Source organism: Lepisma saccharinum, unplaced genomic scaffold, assembly GCF_977018435.1.
Source record: "Lepisma saccharinum unplaced genomic scaffold, izLepSacc3.1 HAP1_SCAFFOLD_132, whole genome shotgun sequence".
Classification (NCBI taxonomy): domain Eukaryota; kingdom Metazoa; phylum Arthropoda; class Insecta; order Zygentoma; family Lepismatidae; genus Lepisma; species Lepisma saccharinum.
In genome coordinates this window covers 669,867-687,928 of record NW_028142947.1, presented here as the reverse complement: position 1 = coordinate 687,928, position 18,062 = coordinate 669,867, and positions in this window count along the sequence as shown.

Sequence of the window (18,062 nt, the reverse complement as noted above, 5' to 3'; positions counted from 1 at the left end):
GACAAATTTTCTCCGAATTTTCAAATTTTCAGAAATGCGGTTCCAGATAAGGTCAAAAACTACATACTCAGATCTTCACCAAACTTTGCAGGGATACATTGGATGTCAAGACACGTGGAAAAAACGTAGAAAACAAGAGATTGGAGACATCAAGATTTTGGAGGAATTTTTTAAGAATTTTCAAATTTTCAGAAAGGATGTTCCAGATAAGGTCAAAAACGACATACTCAGATCTTCACCAAACTTTGCAGGGATACATTGGATGTCAAGACACGTGGAAAAAACATACAAAACATAGGATTGGGGACATCAAGATTTTGGTCAAATTTTTTAAGAATTTACAAATTTTCAGATAGGAGGTTCCATATAAGGTCAAAAACGACATACTCAGATCTTCACCAAACTCTGCAGGGATACATTGGATGTCAAGACACGTGGAAAAAACATACAAAACATAGGATTGGGGACATCAAGATTTTGGTCAAATTTTTTAAGAATTTTCAAATTTTCAGATAGGAGGTTCCATATAAGGTCAAAAACTACATACTCAGATCTTCACCAAACTTTGCAGGGATACTTTGCATGTCAAGACACGTGGAAAAAACGTACAAAACAAGAGATTGGAGACATCAAGATTTTCGACGAATTTTTTAAGAATTTTCAAATTTTCAGATGGGAGGTTCCAGATAAGATCAAAAACGACATACTCAGATCTTCATCAAACTTTGCATGGATACATTGGATGTCAAGACACGTGGAAAAAACATACAAAACATAGGATTGGTGACATCAAGATTTTGGACGAATTTTTTAAGAATTTTCAGAAAGGAGATTCCATATAAGGTCAAAAACTACATACTCAGATCTTCACCAAACTTTGCATGGATACATTGGATGTCAAGACACGTGGAAAAAACATACAAAACATAGGATTGGGGACATCAAGATTTTGGCCGAATTTTTTAAGAATTTTCAAATTTTCAGATAGGAGGTTCCATATAAGGTCAAAAACTACATACTCAGATCTTCACCAAACTTTACAGGAATACATTGGATGTCAAGACACGTGGAAAAAACATACAAGACATAGGATTGGGGACATCAAGATTTTGGACGAATTTTTTAAGAATTTTCAAATTTTCAGAAATGAGGTTCCATATAAGGTCAAAAACTACATACTCAGATCTTCACCAAACTTTGCAGGGATACATTGGATGTCAAGACACGTGGAAAAAACGTACAAAACAAGAGATTGGAGACATCAAGAATTTGGACGAATTTTTTAAGAATTTTCAAATTTTCAGAAAGGAGGGTCCAGATAAGGTCAAAAACTACATACTCAGATCTTCATCAAACTTTGCAGGGATACATTGGATGTCAATACACGTGGAAAAAACGTACAAAACAAGAGATTGGAGACATCAAGATTTTTGGACGAATTTTTTAAGAATTTTCAAATTTTCAGAAAGGATGTTCCAGATAAGGTCAAAAACGACATACTCAGATCTTCACCAAACTTTTCAGGGATACATTGGATGTCAAGACATGTGGAAAAAACATACAAAACATAGGATTGGGGACATCAAGATTTTGGTCAAATTTTTTAAGAATTTTCAAATTTTCAGATAGGAGGTTCCATATAAGGTCAAAAACTACATACTCAGATCTTCACCAAACATTGCAGGGATACATTGGATGTCAATACACGTGGAAAAAAACGTACAAAACAAGAGATTGGGGTCATCAAGATTTTGGACGGATTTTTTAGGAATTTTCAAATTTTCAGATGGGAGGTTCCAGATAAGGTAAAAAACTACATACTCAGATCTTCACCAAACTTTGCAGGGATACATTGGATCCCAAGACACGTGGAAAAAACGTACAAAACAAGAGATTGGAGACATCAAGATTTTAGACGAATTTTTTAAGAATTTTCAAATTTTCAGATAGGAGGTTCCATATAAGGTCAAAAACTACATACTCAGAACTTCACCAAACTTTGCATGGATACATTGGATGTCAAGACACGTGGAAAAAACGTACAAAACAAGAGATTGGAGACATCAAGATTTTGGACGAATTTTTTAAGAATTTTCAAATTTTCAGAAAGGAGGTTCCATATAAGGTCAAAACTACATACTCAGATCTTCACCAAACTTTGCAGGGATACAATGGATGTCAAGACACGTGGAAGAAACGTACAAAACAAGAGATTGAGGTCATCAAGATTTTGGACGGATTTTTTAGGAATTTTCAAATTTTCAGATAGGAGGTTCCAGATAAGGTCAAAAACTACATACTCAGATCTTCACCAAACTTTGCAGGGATACATTGGATGTCAAGACACGTGGAAAAAACGTACAAAACAAGAGATTGGAGACATCAAGATTTTGGACGAATTTTTTTTGAATTTTTTTCAAATCTTCAGATAGGAGGTTCCATATAAGGTCAAAAACTACATACTCAGATCTTCATCAAACTTTGCATGGATACATTGGATGTCAAGACACGTGGAAAAAACGTACAAAACAAGAGATTGGAGACATCAAGATTTCGGACGAATTTTTGAAGAATTTTCAAATTTTCAGATAGGAGGTTCCAGATAAGTTCAAAAACTACATACTCAGATCTTCACCAAACGTTGCAGGGATACTTTGCATGTCAAGACACGTGGAAAAAACGTACAAAACAAGAGATATGAGACATCAAGATTTTCGACGAATTTTTTAAGAATTTTCAAATTTTCAGATGTGAGGTTCCAGATAAGGCCAAAAACGACATACTCAGATCTTCACCAAACTCTGGAGGGATACATTGGATGTCAAGACACGTGGAAAAAACATACAAAACATAGGATTGGTGACATCAAGATTTTGGACGAATTTTTTAAGAATTTTCAAATTTTCAGAAAGGAGTTTCCATATAAGGTCAAAACTACATACTCAGATCTTCACCAAACTTTGCAGGGATACATTGGATTTCAAGACACGTGGAAAAAACGTACAAAACAAGAGATTGGAGACATCAAGTATTTGGACGAATTTTTTAAGAATTTTCAAATTTTCAGATAGGAGGTTCCATATAAGGTCAAAAACTACATACTCAGATCTTCACCAAACTTTGCAGGGATACATTGGATGTCAAGACACGTGGAAAAAACGTACAAAACAAGAGATTGGGGTCATCAAGATTTTGGACGGATTTTTTAGGAATTTTCAAATTTTCAGATGGGAGGTTCCAGATAAGGTCAAAAACTACATACTCAGATCTTCACCAAACTTTGCAGGGATACATGGGATGTCAAGACACGTGGAAAAACGTACAAAACAAGAGATTTGAGACATCAAGATTTTAGACGAATTTTTTAAGAATTTTCAAATTTTCAGATAGGAGGTTCCATATAAGGTCAAAAACTACATACTCAGATCTTCACCAAACTATGCAGGGATACATTGGATGTCAAGACACGTGGAGAAAACGTACAAAACAAGAGATTGGAGACATCAAGATTTTGGACGAATTTTTTAAGAATTTTCAAATTTTCAGATAGGAGGTTCCAGATAAGTTAAAAAACTACATACTCAGATCTTCACCAAACTTTGCAGGGATACATTGGATGTCAAGACACGTGGAAAAAACGTACAAAACAAGAGATTGGAGACATCAAGATTTTGGACGAATTTTTGAGGAATTTTCAAATTTTCAGAAATGAGGTTCCAGATAAGGTCAAAAACTACATACTCAGATCTTCACCAAACTTTGCAGGGATACATTGGATGTCAAGACACGTGGACAAAACATACAAAACATAGGATTGGGGACATCAAGATTTTGGTCGAATTTTTTAAGAATTTTCAAATTTTCAGATAGGAGGTTCCATATAAGGTCAAAAACTACATACTCAGATCTTCACCAAACTATGCAGGGATACATTGGATGTCAAGACACGCGGAAAAAACGTACAAAACAAGAGATTGGAGACATCAAGATTTTGGACGAATTTTTTAAGAATTTTCAAATTTTCAGATAGGAGGTTCCAGATAAGGTCAAAAACTACATACTCAGATCTTCACCAAACTTTGCAGGGATACATTGGATGTCAAGACACGTGGAAAAAACGTACCAAACAAGAGATTGGGGTCATCAAGATTTTGGACGGATTTTTTAGGATTTTTCAAATTTTCAGATGGGAGGTTCCATATAAGGTCAAAAACTACATACTCAGATCTTCACCAAACTTTGCAGGGATACATTGGATGTCAAGACACGTGGAAAAAACGTACATAACAAGATATTGGAGACATCAAGATTTTGGACGAATTTTTTAAGAATTTTCAAATTTTCAGAAAGGATGTTCCAGATAAGGTCAAAAACTACATACTCAGATCTTCACCAAACTTTGCAGGGATACATTGGATGTCAAGACACGTGGAAAAAACGTACAAAACAAGAGATTGGAGACATCAAGATTTTGGACGAATTTTTTAAGAATTTTCAAATTTTCAGATAGGAGGTTCCAGATAAGGTCAAAAACTACATACTCAGATCTTCATCAAACTTTGCAGGGATACATTGGATGTCAAGACACGTGGAAAAAACGTACAAAACAAGAGATTGGAGACATCAAGATTTTGGACGAATTTTTTAAGAATTTTCAAATTTTCAGAAATGAGGTTCCAGATAAGGCCAAAAACTACATACTCAGATCTTCACCAAACTTTGCAGGGATACATTGGATGTCAAGACACGTGGGAAAAACGTACAAAACAAGAGATTGGAGACATCAAGATTTTGGACGAATTTTTTAACAATATTCAAATTTTCAGATAGGAGGTTCAAGATAAGGTCAAAAACTACATACTCAGATCTTCACCAAACTTTGCAGGGATACATTGGATGTCAAGACACGTGGAAAAAACGTACAAAACAAGAGATTGGGGTCATCAAGATTTTGGACGGATTCTTTAGGAATTTTCAAATTTTCAGATGGGAGGTTCCAGATAAAGTCAAAAACTACATACTCAGATCTTCACCAAACTTTGCAGGGATACATTGGATATCAAGACACGTGGAAAAAACGTACAAAACAAGAGATTGGAGACATCAAGATTTTGGACGAATTTTTTAAGAATTTTCAAATTTTCAGAAAGGATGTTCCAGATAAGGTCAAAAACAACATACTCAGATCTTCACCAAACTCTGCAGGGATACATTGGATGTCAAGATACGTGGAAAAAACATACAAAACATAGGATTGGGGACATCAAGATTGTGGTCAAATTTTTTAAGAATTTTCAAATTTTCAGATAGGAGGTTCCATATAAGGTCAAAAACTACATACTCAGATCTTCACCAAACATTGCAGGGATACATTGGATGTCAAGACACGTGGAAAAAACGTACAAAACAAGAGATTGGAGACATCAAGATTTTGGACGAATTTTTTTAAGAATTTTCAAATTTTCAGATAGGATGTTCCAGATAAGGTCAAAAACTACATACTCAGATCTTCACCAAACTTTGCAGGGATACTTTGCATGTCAAGACACGTGGAAAAAACGTACAAAACAAGAGATTGGAGACATCAAGATTTTCGACGAATTTTTTAAGAATTTTCAAATTTTCTGAAAGGAGGTTCCATATAAGGTCGAAAACTACATACTCAGATCTTCACCAAACATTGCAGGGATACATTGGATGTCAAGACACGTGGAAAAAACGTACAAAACAAGAGATTGGAGACATCAAGATTTTGGACGATTTTTTTAAGAATTTTCAAATTTTCAGATAGGAGGTTCCAGATAAGGTCAAAAACTACATACTCCGATCTTCACCAAACATTGCAGGGATACTTTGCATGTCAAGACACGTGGAAAAAACGTACAAAACAAGAGATTGGAGACATCAAGATTTTCGATGAATTTTTTAAGAATTTTCAAATTTTCAGAAAGGAGGTTCCATATAAGGTCAGAAACTACATACTCAGATCTTCACCAAACTTTGCAGGGATACATTGGATGTCAAGACACGTGGAAAAAACGTACAAAACAAGAGATTGGAGACATCAAGATTTTGGACGAATTTTTTAAGAATTTTCAAATTTTCAGAAAGGAGGTTCCATATAAGGTCAAAAACTACATACTCAGATCTTCACCAAACTTTGCAGGGATACATTGGATGTCAAGACACGTGGAAAAAACGTACAAAACAAGAGATTGGAGACATCAAGATTTTGGACGAATTTTTTAAGAATTTTCAAATTTTCAGAAAGGATGTTCCAGATAAGGTCAAAAACGACATACTCAGATCTTCACCAAACTTTTCAGGGATACATTGGATGTCAAGACACGTGGAAAAAACATACAAAACATAGGATTGGGGACATCAAGATTTTGGTCAAATTTTTTAAGAATTTTCAAATTTTCAGATAGGAGGTTTCATATAAGGTCAAAAACTACATACTCAGATCTTCACCAAACATTGCAGGGATACATTGGATGTCAAGACACGTGGAAAAAACGTACAAAACAAGAGATTGGAGACATCAAGATTTTGGACGAATTTTTTAAATATTTTCAAATTTTCAGATAGGAGGTTCCAGATAAGGTCAAAAACTACATACTCAGATCTTCACCAAACTTTGCAGGGATACATTGGATGTCAAGACACGTGGAAAAAACATACAAAACATAGGATTGGGGATATCAAGATTTTGGTCAATTTTTTTAAGAATTTTCAAATTTTCAGATAGGAGGTTCCATATAAGGTCCAAAACTACATACTCAGATCTTCACCAAACTTTGCAGGGATACATTGGATGTCAAGACACGTGGAAAAAACGTACAAAACAAGAGATTGGAGACATCAAGATTTTGGACGAATTTTTGAGGAATTTTCAAATTTTCAGAAATGAGGTTCCAGATAAGGTCAAAAACTACATACTCAGATCTTCACCAAACTTTGCAGGGATACATTGGATGTCAAGACACGTGGACAAAACATACAAAACATAGGATTGGGGACATCAAGATTTTGGTCGAATTTTTTAAGAATTTTCAAATTTTCAGATAGGGGGTTCCATATAAGGTCAAAAACAACATACTCAGATCTTCACCAAACTATGCAGGGATACATTGGATGTCAAGACACGCGGAAAAAACGTACAAAACAAGAGATTGGAGACATCAAGATTTTGGACGAATTTTTTAAGAATTTTCAAATTTTCAGATAGGAGGTTCCAGATAAGGTCAAAAACTACATACTCAGATCTTCACCAAACTTTGCAGGGATACATTGGATGTCAAGACACGTGGAAAAAACGTACAAAACAAGAGATTGGAGACATCAAGATTTTGGACGAGATTTTGAGGAATTTTCAAATTTTCAGAAATGAGGTTCCAGATAAGGTCAAAAACTACATACTCAGATCTTCACCAAACTTTGCAGGGATACATTGGATGTCAAGACACGTGGAAAAAACGTACCAAACAAGAGATTGGGGTCATCAAGATTTTGGACGGATTTTTTAGGAATTTTCAAATTTTCAGATGGGAGGTTCCATATAAGGTCAAAAACTACATACTCAGATCTTCACCAAACTTTGCAGGGATACATTGGATGTCAAGACACGTGGAAAAAACGTACATAACAAGATATTGGAGACATCAAGATTTTGGACGAATTTTTTTAAGAATTTTCAAATTTTCAGAAAGGATGTTCCAGATAAGGTCAAAAACTACATACTCAGATCTTCACCAAACTTTGCAGGGATACATTGGATGTCAAGACACGTGGAAAAAACGTACAAAACAAGAGATTGGAGACATCAAGATTTTGGACGAATTTTTTAAGAATTTTCAAATTTTCAGATGTGAGGTTCCAGATAAGGTCAAATACTACATACTCAAATCTTCACCAAACATTGCAGGGATACATTGGATGTCAAGACACGTGGAAAAAACGTACAAAACAAGAGATTGGAGACATCAAGATTTTGGACGAATTTTTTAAGAATTTTCAAATTTTCAGATAGGAGGTTCCAAATAAGGTCAAAAACTACATACTCAGATCTTCACCAAACTTTGCAGGGATACTTTGCATGTCAAGACACGTGGAAAAAACGTACAAAACAAGAGTTTGGAGACATCAAGATTTTCGACGAATTTTTTAAGAATTTTCAAATTTTCAGATGGGAGGTTCCAGATAAGGTCAAAAACGACATACTCAGATCTTCATCAAAATTTGCATAGATACATTGGATGTCAAGACACGTGGAAAAAACATACAAAACATAGGATTGGTGACATCAAGATTTTGGTCAAATTTTTTAAGAATTTTCAAATTTTCAGATAGGAGGTTCCAGATAAGGTCAAAAACTACATACTCAGATCTTCACCAAACATTGAAGGGATACATTGGATGTCAAGACACGTGGAAAAAAAGTACAAAACAAGAGATTGGAGACATCAAGATTTTGGTCAAATTTTTTAAGAATTTTCAAATTTTCAGATAGGAGGTTCCAGATAAGGTCAAAAACTACATACTCAGATCTTCACCAAACTTTGCAGGGATACATTGGATGTCAAGACACGTGGAAAAAACGTACAAAACAAGAGATTGGAGACATCAAGATTTTGGACGAATTTTTGAAGAATTTTCAAATTTTCAGATAGGAGGTTCCAGATAAGGTCAAAAACTACATACTCAGATCTTCACCAAACGTTGCAGGGATACTTTGCATGTCAAGACACGTGGAAAAAACTTACAAAACAAGAGATGTGAGACATCAAGATTTTCGACGAATTTTTTAAGAATTTTCAAATTTTCAGATGTGAGGTTCCAGATAAGGTCAAAAACGACATACTCAGATCTTCACTAAACTCTGCAGGGATACATTGGATGTCAAGACACGTGGAAAAAACATACAAAACATAGGATTGGGGACATCAAGATTTTGGTCAAATTTTTTAAGAATTTTCAAATTTTCAGATAGGAGGTTCCAGATAAGGTCAAAAACGACATACTCAGATCTTCACCAAACTCTGCAGGGATACATTGGATGTCAAGACACGTGGAGAAAACACAAAACATAGGATTGGGGACATCAAGATTTTGGTCAAATTTTTTAAGAATTTTCAAATTTTCAGATAGGAGGTTCCATATAAGGTCAAAAACTACATACTCAGATCTTCACCAAACATTGCAGGGATACATTGGATGTCAAGACACGTGGAAAGAACGTACAAAACAAGAGATTGGAGACATCAAGATTTTGGACGAATTTTTTAAGAATTTTCAAATTTTCAGATAGGAGGTTCCAGATAAGGTCCAAAACTACATACTCAGATCTTCACCAAACTTTGCAGGGATACTTTGCATGTCAAGACACGTGGAAAAACGTACAAAACAAGAGATTGGAGACATCAAGATTTTCGACGAATTTTTTAAGAATTTTCAAATTTTCAGATGGGAGGTTCCAGATAAGGTCAAAAACGACATACTCAGATCTTCATCAAACTTTGCATAGATACATTGGATGTCAAGACACGTGGAAAAAACACAAAACATAGGATTGGTGACATCAAGATTTTGGACAAATTTTCTCCGAATTTTCAAATTTTCAGAAATGCGGTTCCAGATAAGATCAAAAACTACATACTCAGATCTTCACCAAACTTTGCAGGGATACATTGGATGTCAAGACACGTGGAAAAAACGTACAAAACAAGAGATTGGAGAGATCAAGATTTTGGACGATTTTTTTAAGAATTTTCAAATTTTCAGAAAGGAGGTTCCATATAAGGTCAAAAACTACATACTCAGATCTTCACCAAACTTTGCAGGTATACATTGGATGTCAAGACACGTGGAAAAAACGTACAAAACAAGAGATTGGAGACATCAAGATTTTGGACGAATTTTTTAAGAATTTTCAAATTTTCAGAAAGGATGTTCCAGATAAGGTCAAAAACGACATACTCAGATGTTCACCAAACTTTGCAGGGATATATTGGATGTCAAGACACATGGAAAAAACATACAAAACATAGGATTGGGGACATCAAGATTTTGGTCAAATTTTTTAAGAATTTTCAACTTTTCAGATAGGAGGTTCAAAAACTACTTACTCAGATCTTCACCAAACATTGCAGGGATACATTGGATGTCAAGACACGTGGAAAAAACGTACAAAACAAGAGATTGGAGACATCAAGATTTTGGACGAATTTTTTAATAATTTTCAAATTTTGAGATAGGAGGTTCCAGATAAGGTCAAAAACTACATACTCAGATCTTCACCAAACTTTTCAGGGATACATTGGATGTCAAGACAGGTGGAAAAAACATACAAAACATAGGATTGGGGATATCAAGATTTTGGTCAAATTTTTTAAGAATTTTCAAATTTTCAGATAGGAAGTTCCAGATAAGGTCAAAAACTACATACTCAGATCTTCACCAAACTTTGCAGGGATACTTTGCATGTCAAGACACGTGGAAAAAACGTACAAAACAAGAGATTGGAGACATCAAGATTTTGGACGAATTTTTTAAGAATTTTCAAATTTTCAGATAGGAGGTTCCAGATAAGGTCAAAAACTACATACTCAGATCTTCACCAAACGTTGCAGGGATACTTTGCATGTCAAGACACGTGGAAAAAACGTACAAAACAAGAGATTGGAGACATCAAGATTTTCGACGAATTTTTTAAGAATTTTCAAATTTTCAGATGGGAGGTTCCAGATAAGGTCAAAAACTACATACTCAGATCTTCACCAAACTCTGCAGGGATACATTGGATGTCAAGACACGTGGAAAAAACATACAAAACATAGGATTGGAGACATCAAGATTTTGGACGAATTTTTTAAAAATTTTCTAATTTTCAGATAGGAGGTTCCAGATAAGGTCAAAAACTACATACTCAGATCTTCACCAAACTTTGCAGGGATACTTTGCATGTCAAGACACGTGGAAAAAACGTACAAAACAAGAGATTGGAGACAAGATTTTCGACGAATTTTTGAAGAATTTTCAAATTTTCAGATAGGAGGTTCCAGATAAGGTCAAAAACGACATACTCAGATCTTCACCAAACTTTGCATGGATACATTGGATGTCAAGACACGTGGAAAAAACATACAAAACATAGGATTGGGGACATCAAGATTTTGGACGAATTTTTTAAGAATTTTCAAATTTTCAGAAAGGAGGTTCCATATAAGGTCAAATACTACATACTCAAATCTTCACCAAACATTGTAGGGATACATTGGATGTCAAGACACGTGGAAAAAACGTACAAAACAAGAGATTGGAGACATCAAGATTTTGGACGAATTTTTTAAGAATTTTCAAATTTTCAGATAGGAGGTTCCAAATAAGGTCAAAAACTACATACTCAGATCTTCACCAAACTTTGCAGGGATACTTTGCATGTCAAGACACGTGGAAAAAACGTACAAAACAAGAGATTGGAGACATCAAGATTTTCGACGAATTTTTTAAGAATTTTCAAATTTTCAGATGGGAGGTTCCAGATAAGGTCAAAAACGACATACTCAGATCTTCATCAAAATTTGCATAGATACATTGGATGTCAAGACACGTGGAAAAAACATACAAAACATAGGATTGGTGACATCAAGATTTTGGTCAAATTTTTTAAGAATTTTCAAATTTTCAGATAGGAGGTTCCATATAAGGTCAAAAACTACATACTCAGATCTTCACCAAACATTGAAGGGATACATTGGATGTCAAGACACGTGGAAAAAACGTACAAAACAAGAGATTGGAGACATCAAGATTTTGGTCAAATTTTTTAAGAATTTTCAAATTTTCAGATAGGAGGTTCCAGATAAGGTCAAAAAATACATACTCAGATCTTCACCAAACTTTGCAGGGATACATTGGATGTCAAGACACGTGGAAAAAACATACAAAACATAGGATTGGGGATATCAAGATTTTGGTCAAATTTTTTAAGAATTTTCAAATTTTCAGATAGGAGGTTCCATATAAGGTCAAAAAGTACATACTCAGATCTTCACCAAACATTGCAGGGATACATTGGATGTCAAGACACGTGGAAAAAACGTACAAAACAAGAGATTGGAGACATCAAGATTTTGGACGAATTTTTGAAGAATTTTCAAATTTTCAGATAGGAGGTTCCAGATAAGGTCAAAAACTACATACTCAGATCTTCACCAAACGTTGCAGGGATACTTTGCATGTCAAGACACGTGGAAAAAACGTACAAAACAAGAGATGTGAGACATCAAGATTTTCGACGAATTTTTTAAGAATTTTCAAATTTTCAGATGTGAGGTTCCAGATAAGGTCAAAAACGACATACTCAGATCTTCACTAAACTCTGCAGGGATACATTGGATGTCAAGAAACGTGGAAAAAACATACAAAACATAGGATTTGGGACATCAAGATTTTGGTCAAATTTTTTAAGAATTTTCAAATTTTCAGATAGGAGGTTCCAGATAAGGTCAAAAACGACATACTCAGATCTTCACCAAACTCTGCAGGAATACATTGGATGTCAAGACACGTGGAGAAAACATACAAAACATAGGATTGGGGACATCAAGATTTTGGTCAAATTTTTTAAGAATTTTCAAATTTTCATATAGGAGGTTCCATAAAAGGTCAAAAACTACATACTCAGATCTTCACCAAACGTTGCAGGGATACTTTGCATGTCAAGACACGTGGAAAAAACGTACAAAACAAGAGATTGGAGACATCAAGATTTTGGACGAATTTTTTAAGAATTTTCAAATTTTCAGATGGGAGGTTCCAGATAAGGTCAAAAACTAGATACTCAGATCTTCACCAAACTCTGCAGGGACACATTGGATGTCAAGCCACGTGGAAAAAACATACAAAACATAGGATTGGGGACATCAAGATTTTGGTCAAATTTTTTAAGAATTTTCAAATTTTCAGATAGGAGGTTACATATAAGGTCAAAAACTACATACTCAGATCTTCACCAAACATTGCAGGGATACATTGGATGTCAAGACACGTGGAAAAAACGTACAAAACATGAGATTGGAGACATCAAGATTTTGGACGAATTTTTTAAGAATTTTCAAATTTTCAGATAGGAGGTTCCAGATAAGGTCAAAAACGACACACTCAGATCTTCACCAAACTTTGCAGGGATACTTTGCATGTCAAGACACGTGGAAAAAACGTACAAAACAAGAGATTGGAGACATCAAGATTTTCGACGAATTCTTTAAGAATTTTCAAATTTTCAGATGGGAGGTTCCATATAAGGTCAAAAACTACATACTCAGATCTTCACCAAACATTGCAGTTATACATTGGATGTCAAGACACGTGGAAAAAACGTACAAAACAAGAGATTGGAAACATCAAGATTTTGGACGAATTTTTTAAAAATTTTCAAATTTTCAGATAGGAGGTTCCAGATAAGGTCAAAAACTACATACTCAGATCTTCACCGAACTTTGCAGGGATACATTGGGTGTCAAGACACGTGGAAAAAACGTACAAAACAAGAGATTGGAGACATCAAGATTTTGGACGAATTTTTTAAGAATTTTCAAATTTTCAGATAGGAGGTTCCAGATAAGGTCAAAACCGACATACTCAGATCTTCACCAAACTTTGCAGGGATACATTGGATGTCAAGACACGTGGAAAAAACGTACAAAACAAGAGATTGGGGTCATCAAGATTTTGGACGGATTTTTTAGGAATTTTCAAATTTTCAGATGGGAGGTTCCATATAAGGTCAAAAACTACATACTCAGATCTTCACCAAACATTGCAGTTAAACATTGGATGTCAAGACACGTGGAAAAAACGTACAAAACAAGAGATTGGAAACATCAAGATTTTGGACGAATTTTTTAAAAATTTTCAAATTTTCAGATAGGAGGTTCCAGATAAGGTCAAAAACTACATACTCAGATCTTCACCGAACTTTGCAGGGATGCATTGGGTGTCAAGACACGTGGAAAAAACGTACAAAACAAGAGATTGGAGACATCAAGATTTTGGACGAATTTTTTAAGAATTTTCAAATTTTCAGATAGGAGGTTCCAGATAAGGTCAAAAACGACATACTCAGATCTTCACCAAACTTTGCAGGGATACATTGGATGTCAAGACACGTGGAAAAAACGTACAAAACAAGAGATTGGGGTCATCAAGATTTTGGACGGATTTTTTAGGAATTTTCAAATTTTCAGAAATGCGGTTCCAGATAAGGTCAAAAACTACATACTCAGAGCTTCACCAAACTTTGCAGGGATACATTGGATGTCAAGACACGTGGAAAAACCGTACAAAACAAGAGATTGGAGACATCAAGATTTTGGACGATTTTTTTAAGAATTTTCAAATTTTCAGAAATGTGGTTCCAGATAAGGTCAAAAACGACATACTCAGATCTTCACCAAACTTTGCAGGGATACATTGGATGTCAAGACACGTGGAAAAAACGTACAAAACAAGAGATTGGGGTCAACAAGATTTTGGACGGATTTTTTAGGAATTTTCAAATTTTCAGATGGGAGGTTCCAGATAAGGTCAAAAACTACATACTCAGATCTTCACCAAACTCTGCAGGGATACATTGTATGTCAAGACACGTGGAAAAAACATACAAAACATAGGATTGGGGACATCAAGATTTTGTTAAATTTTTTTAAGAATTTTCAAATTTTCAGATAGGAGGTTCCATATAAGGTCAAAAACTACATACTCAGATCTTCACCAAACATTGCAGGGATACATTGGATGTCAAGACACGTGGAAAGAACGTACAAAACAAGAGATTGGAGACATCAAGATTTTGGACGAATTTTTTAAGAATTTTCAAATTTTCAGATAGGAGGTTCCATATAAGGTCAAAAACTACATACTCAGATCTTCACCAAACATTGCAGGGATACATTGGATGTCAAGACACGTGGAAAAAACGTACAAGACAAGAGATTGGAGACATCAAGATTTTGGACGAATTTTTTAAGAATTTTCAAATTTTCAGATAGGAGGTTCCAGATAAGGTCAAAAACTACATACTCAGATCTTCACCAAACGTTGCAGGGATACTTTGCATGTCAAGACACGTGGAAAAAACGTACAAAACAAGAGATTGGAGACATCAAGATTTTCGACGAATTTTTTAAGAATTTTCAAATTTTCAGATGGGAGGTTCCAGATAAGGTCAAAAACTACATACTCAGATCTTCACCAAACTCTGCAGGGATACATTGGATGTCAAGAAACGTGGAAAAAACATACAAAACATAGGATTGGGGACATCAAAATTTTGGTCAAATTTTTTAAGAATTTTCAAATTTTCAGATAGGAGGTTCCTTATAAGGTCAAAAACTACATACTCAGATCTTCACCAAACATTGCAGGAATACATTGGATGTCAAGACACGTGGAAAAAACGTACAAAACAAGAGATTGGAGACATCAAGATTTTGGACGAATTTTTTAAGAATTTTCAAATTTTCAGATAGGAGGTTCCAGATAAGGTCAAAAACTACATACTCAGATCTTCACCAAACTTTGCAGGGATACTTTGCATGTCAAGACACGTGGAAAAAACGTACAAAACAAGAGATTGGAGACATCAAGATTTTCGACGAATTTTTTAAGAATTTTCAAATTTTCAGATGGGAGGTTCCATATAAGGTCAAAAACTACATACTCAGATCTTCACCAAACATTGCAGGGATACATTGGATGTCAAGACACGTGGAAAAAACGTACAAAACAAGAGATTGGAAACATCAAGATTTTTTAACGAATTTTTTAAAAATTTTCAATTTTTCAGATAGGAGGTTCCAGATAAGGTCAAAAACTACATACTCAGATCTTCACCGAACTTTGCAGGGATACATTGGATGTCAAGACACGTGGAAAAAACGTACAAAACAAGAGATTGGAGACATCAAGATTTTGGACGTACTTTTTAAGAATTTTAAAATTTTCAGATAGGAGGTTCCAGATAAGGTCAAAAACGACATACTCAGATCTTCACCAAACTTTGCAGGGATACATTGGATGTCAAGACACGTGGAAAAAACGTACAAAACAAGAGATTGGGGACATCAAGTTTTTGGTCAAATTTTTTAAGAATTTTCAAATTTTCAGATAGGAGGTTCCATATAAGTTCAAAAACTACATACTCAGATCTTCACCAAACATTGCAGGGATACATTGGATGTCAAGACACGTGGAAAGAACGTACAAAACAAGAGATTGGAGACATCAAGATTTTGGACGATTTTTTTAAGAATTTTCAAATTTTCAGATAGGAGGTTCCAGATAAGGTCAAAAACTACATACTCAGATCTTCACCAAACTTTGCAGGGATACTTTGCATGTCAAGACACGTGGAAAAAACGTACAAAACAAGAGATTGGAGACATCAAGATTTTGGACGAATTTTTTAAGAATCTTGACATGGACATCCAATGTATCCCTGCAATGTTTGGTGAAGATCTGAGTATGTAGTTTTTGACATTGGATGTCAATACACGTGGAAAAAAACGTACAAAACAAGAGATTGGGGTCATCAAGATTTTCGACGAATTTTTTAAGAATTTTCAAATTTTCAGATGGGAGGTTCCAGATAAGGTCCAAAACGACATACTCAGATCTTCATCAAACTTTGCATAGATACATTGGATGTCAAGACACGTGGAAAAAACATACAAAACATAGGATTGGTGACATCAAGATTTTGGACAAATTTTCTCCGAATTTTCAAATTTTCAGAAATGCGGTTCCAGATAAGGTCAAAAACTACATACTCAGATCTTCACCAAACTTTGCAGGGATACATTGGATGTCAAGACACGTGGAAAAAACGTAGAAAACAAGAGATTGGAGACATCAAGATTTTGGAGGAATTTTTTAAGAATTTTCAAATTTTCAGAAAGGATGTTCCAGATAAGGTCAAAAACGACATACTCAGATCTTCACCAAACTTTGCAGGGATACATTGGATGTCAAGACACGTGGAAAAAACATACAAAACATAGGATTGGGGACATCAAGATTTTGGTCAAATTTTTTAAGAATTTACAAATTTTCAGATAGGAGGTTCCATATAAGGTCAAAAACGACATACTCAGATCTTCACCAAACTCTGCAGGGATACATTGGATGTCAAGACACGTGGAAAAAACATACAAAACATAGGATTGGGGACATCAAGATTTTGGTCAAATTTTTTAAGAATTTTCAAATTTTCAGATAGGAGGTTCCATATAAGGTCAAAAACTACATACTCAGATCTTCACCAAACTTTGCAGGGATACTTTGCATGTCAAGACACGTGGAAAAAACGTACAAAACAAGAGATTGGAGACATCAAGATTTTCGACGAATTTTTTAAGAATTTTCAAATTTTCAGATGGGAGGTTCCAGATAAGATCAAAAACGACATACTCAGATCTTCATCAAACTTTGCATGGATACATTGGATGTCAAGACACGTGGAAAAAACATACAAAACATAGCATTGGTGACATCAAGATTTTGGACGAATTTTTTAAGAATTTTCAGAAAGGAGATTCCATATAAGGTCAAAAACTACATACTCAGATCTTCACCAAACTTTGCATGGATACATTGGATGTCAAGACACGTGGAAAAAACATACAAAACATAGGATTGGGGACATCAAGATTTTGGCCGAATTTTTTAAGAATTTTCAAATTTTCAGATAGGAGGTTCCATATAAGGTCAAAAACTACATACTCAGATCTTCACCAAACTTTGCAGGAATACATTGGATGTCAAGACACGTGGAAAAAACATACAAGACATAGGATTGGGGACATCAAGATTTTGGACGAATTTTTTAAGAATTTTCAAATTTTCAGAAAGGAGGTTCCATATAAGGTCAAAAACTACATACTCAGATCTTCACCAAACTTTGCAGGGATACATTGGATGTCAAGACACGTGGAAAAAACGTACAAAACAAGAGATTGGAGACATCAAGAATTTGGACGAATTTTTTAAGAATTTTCAAA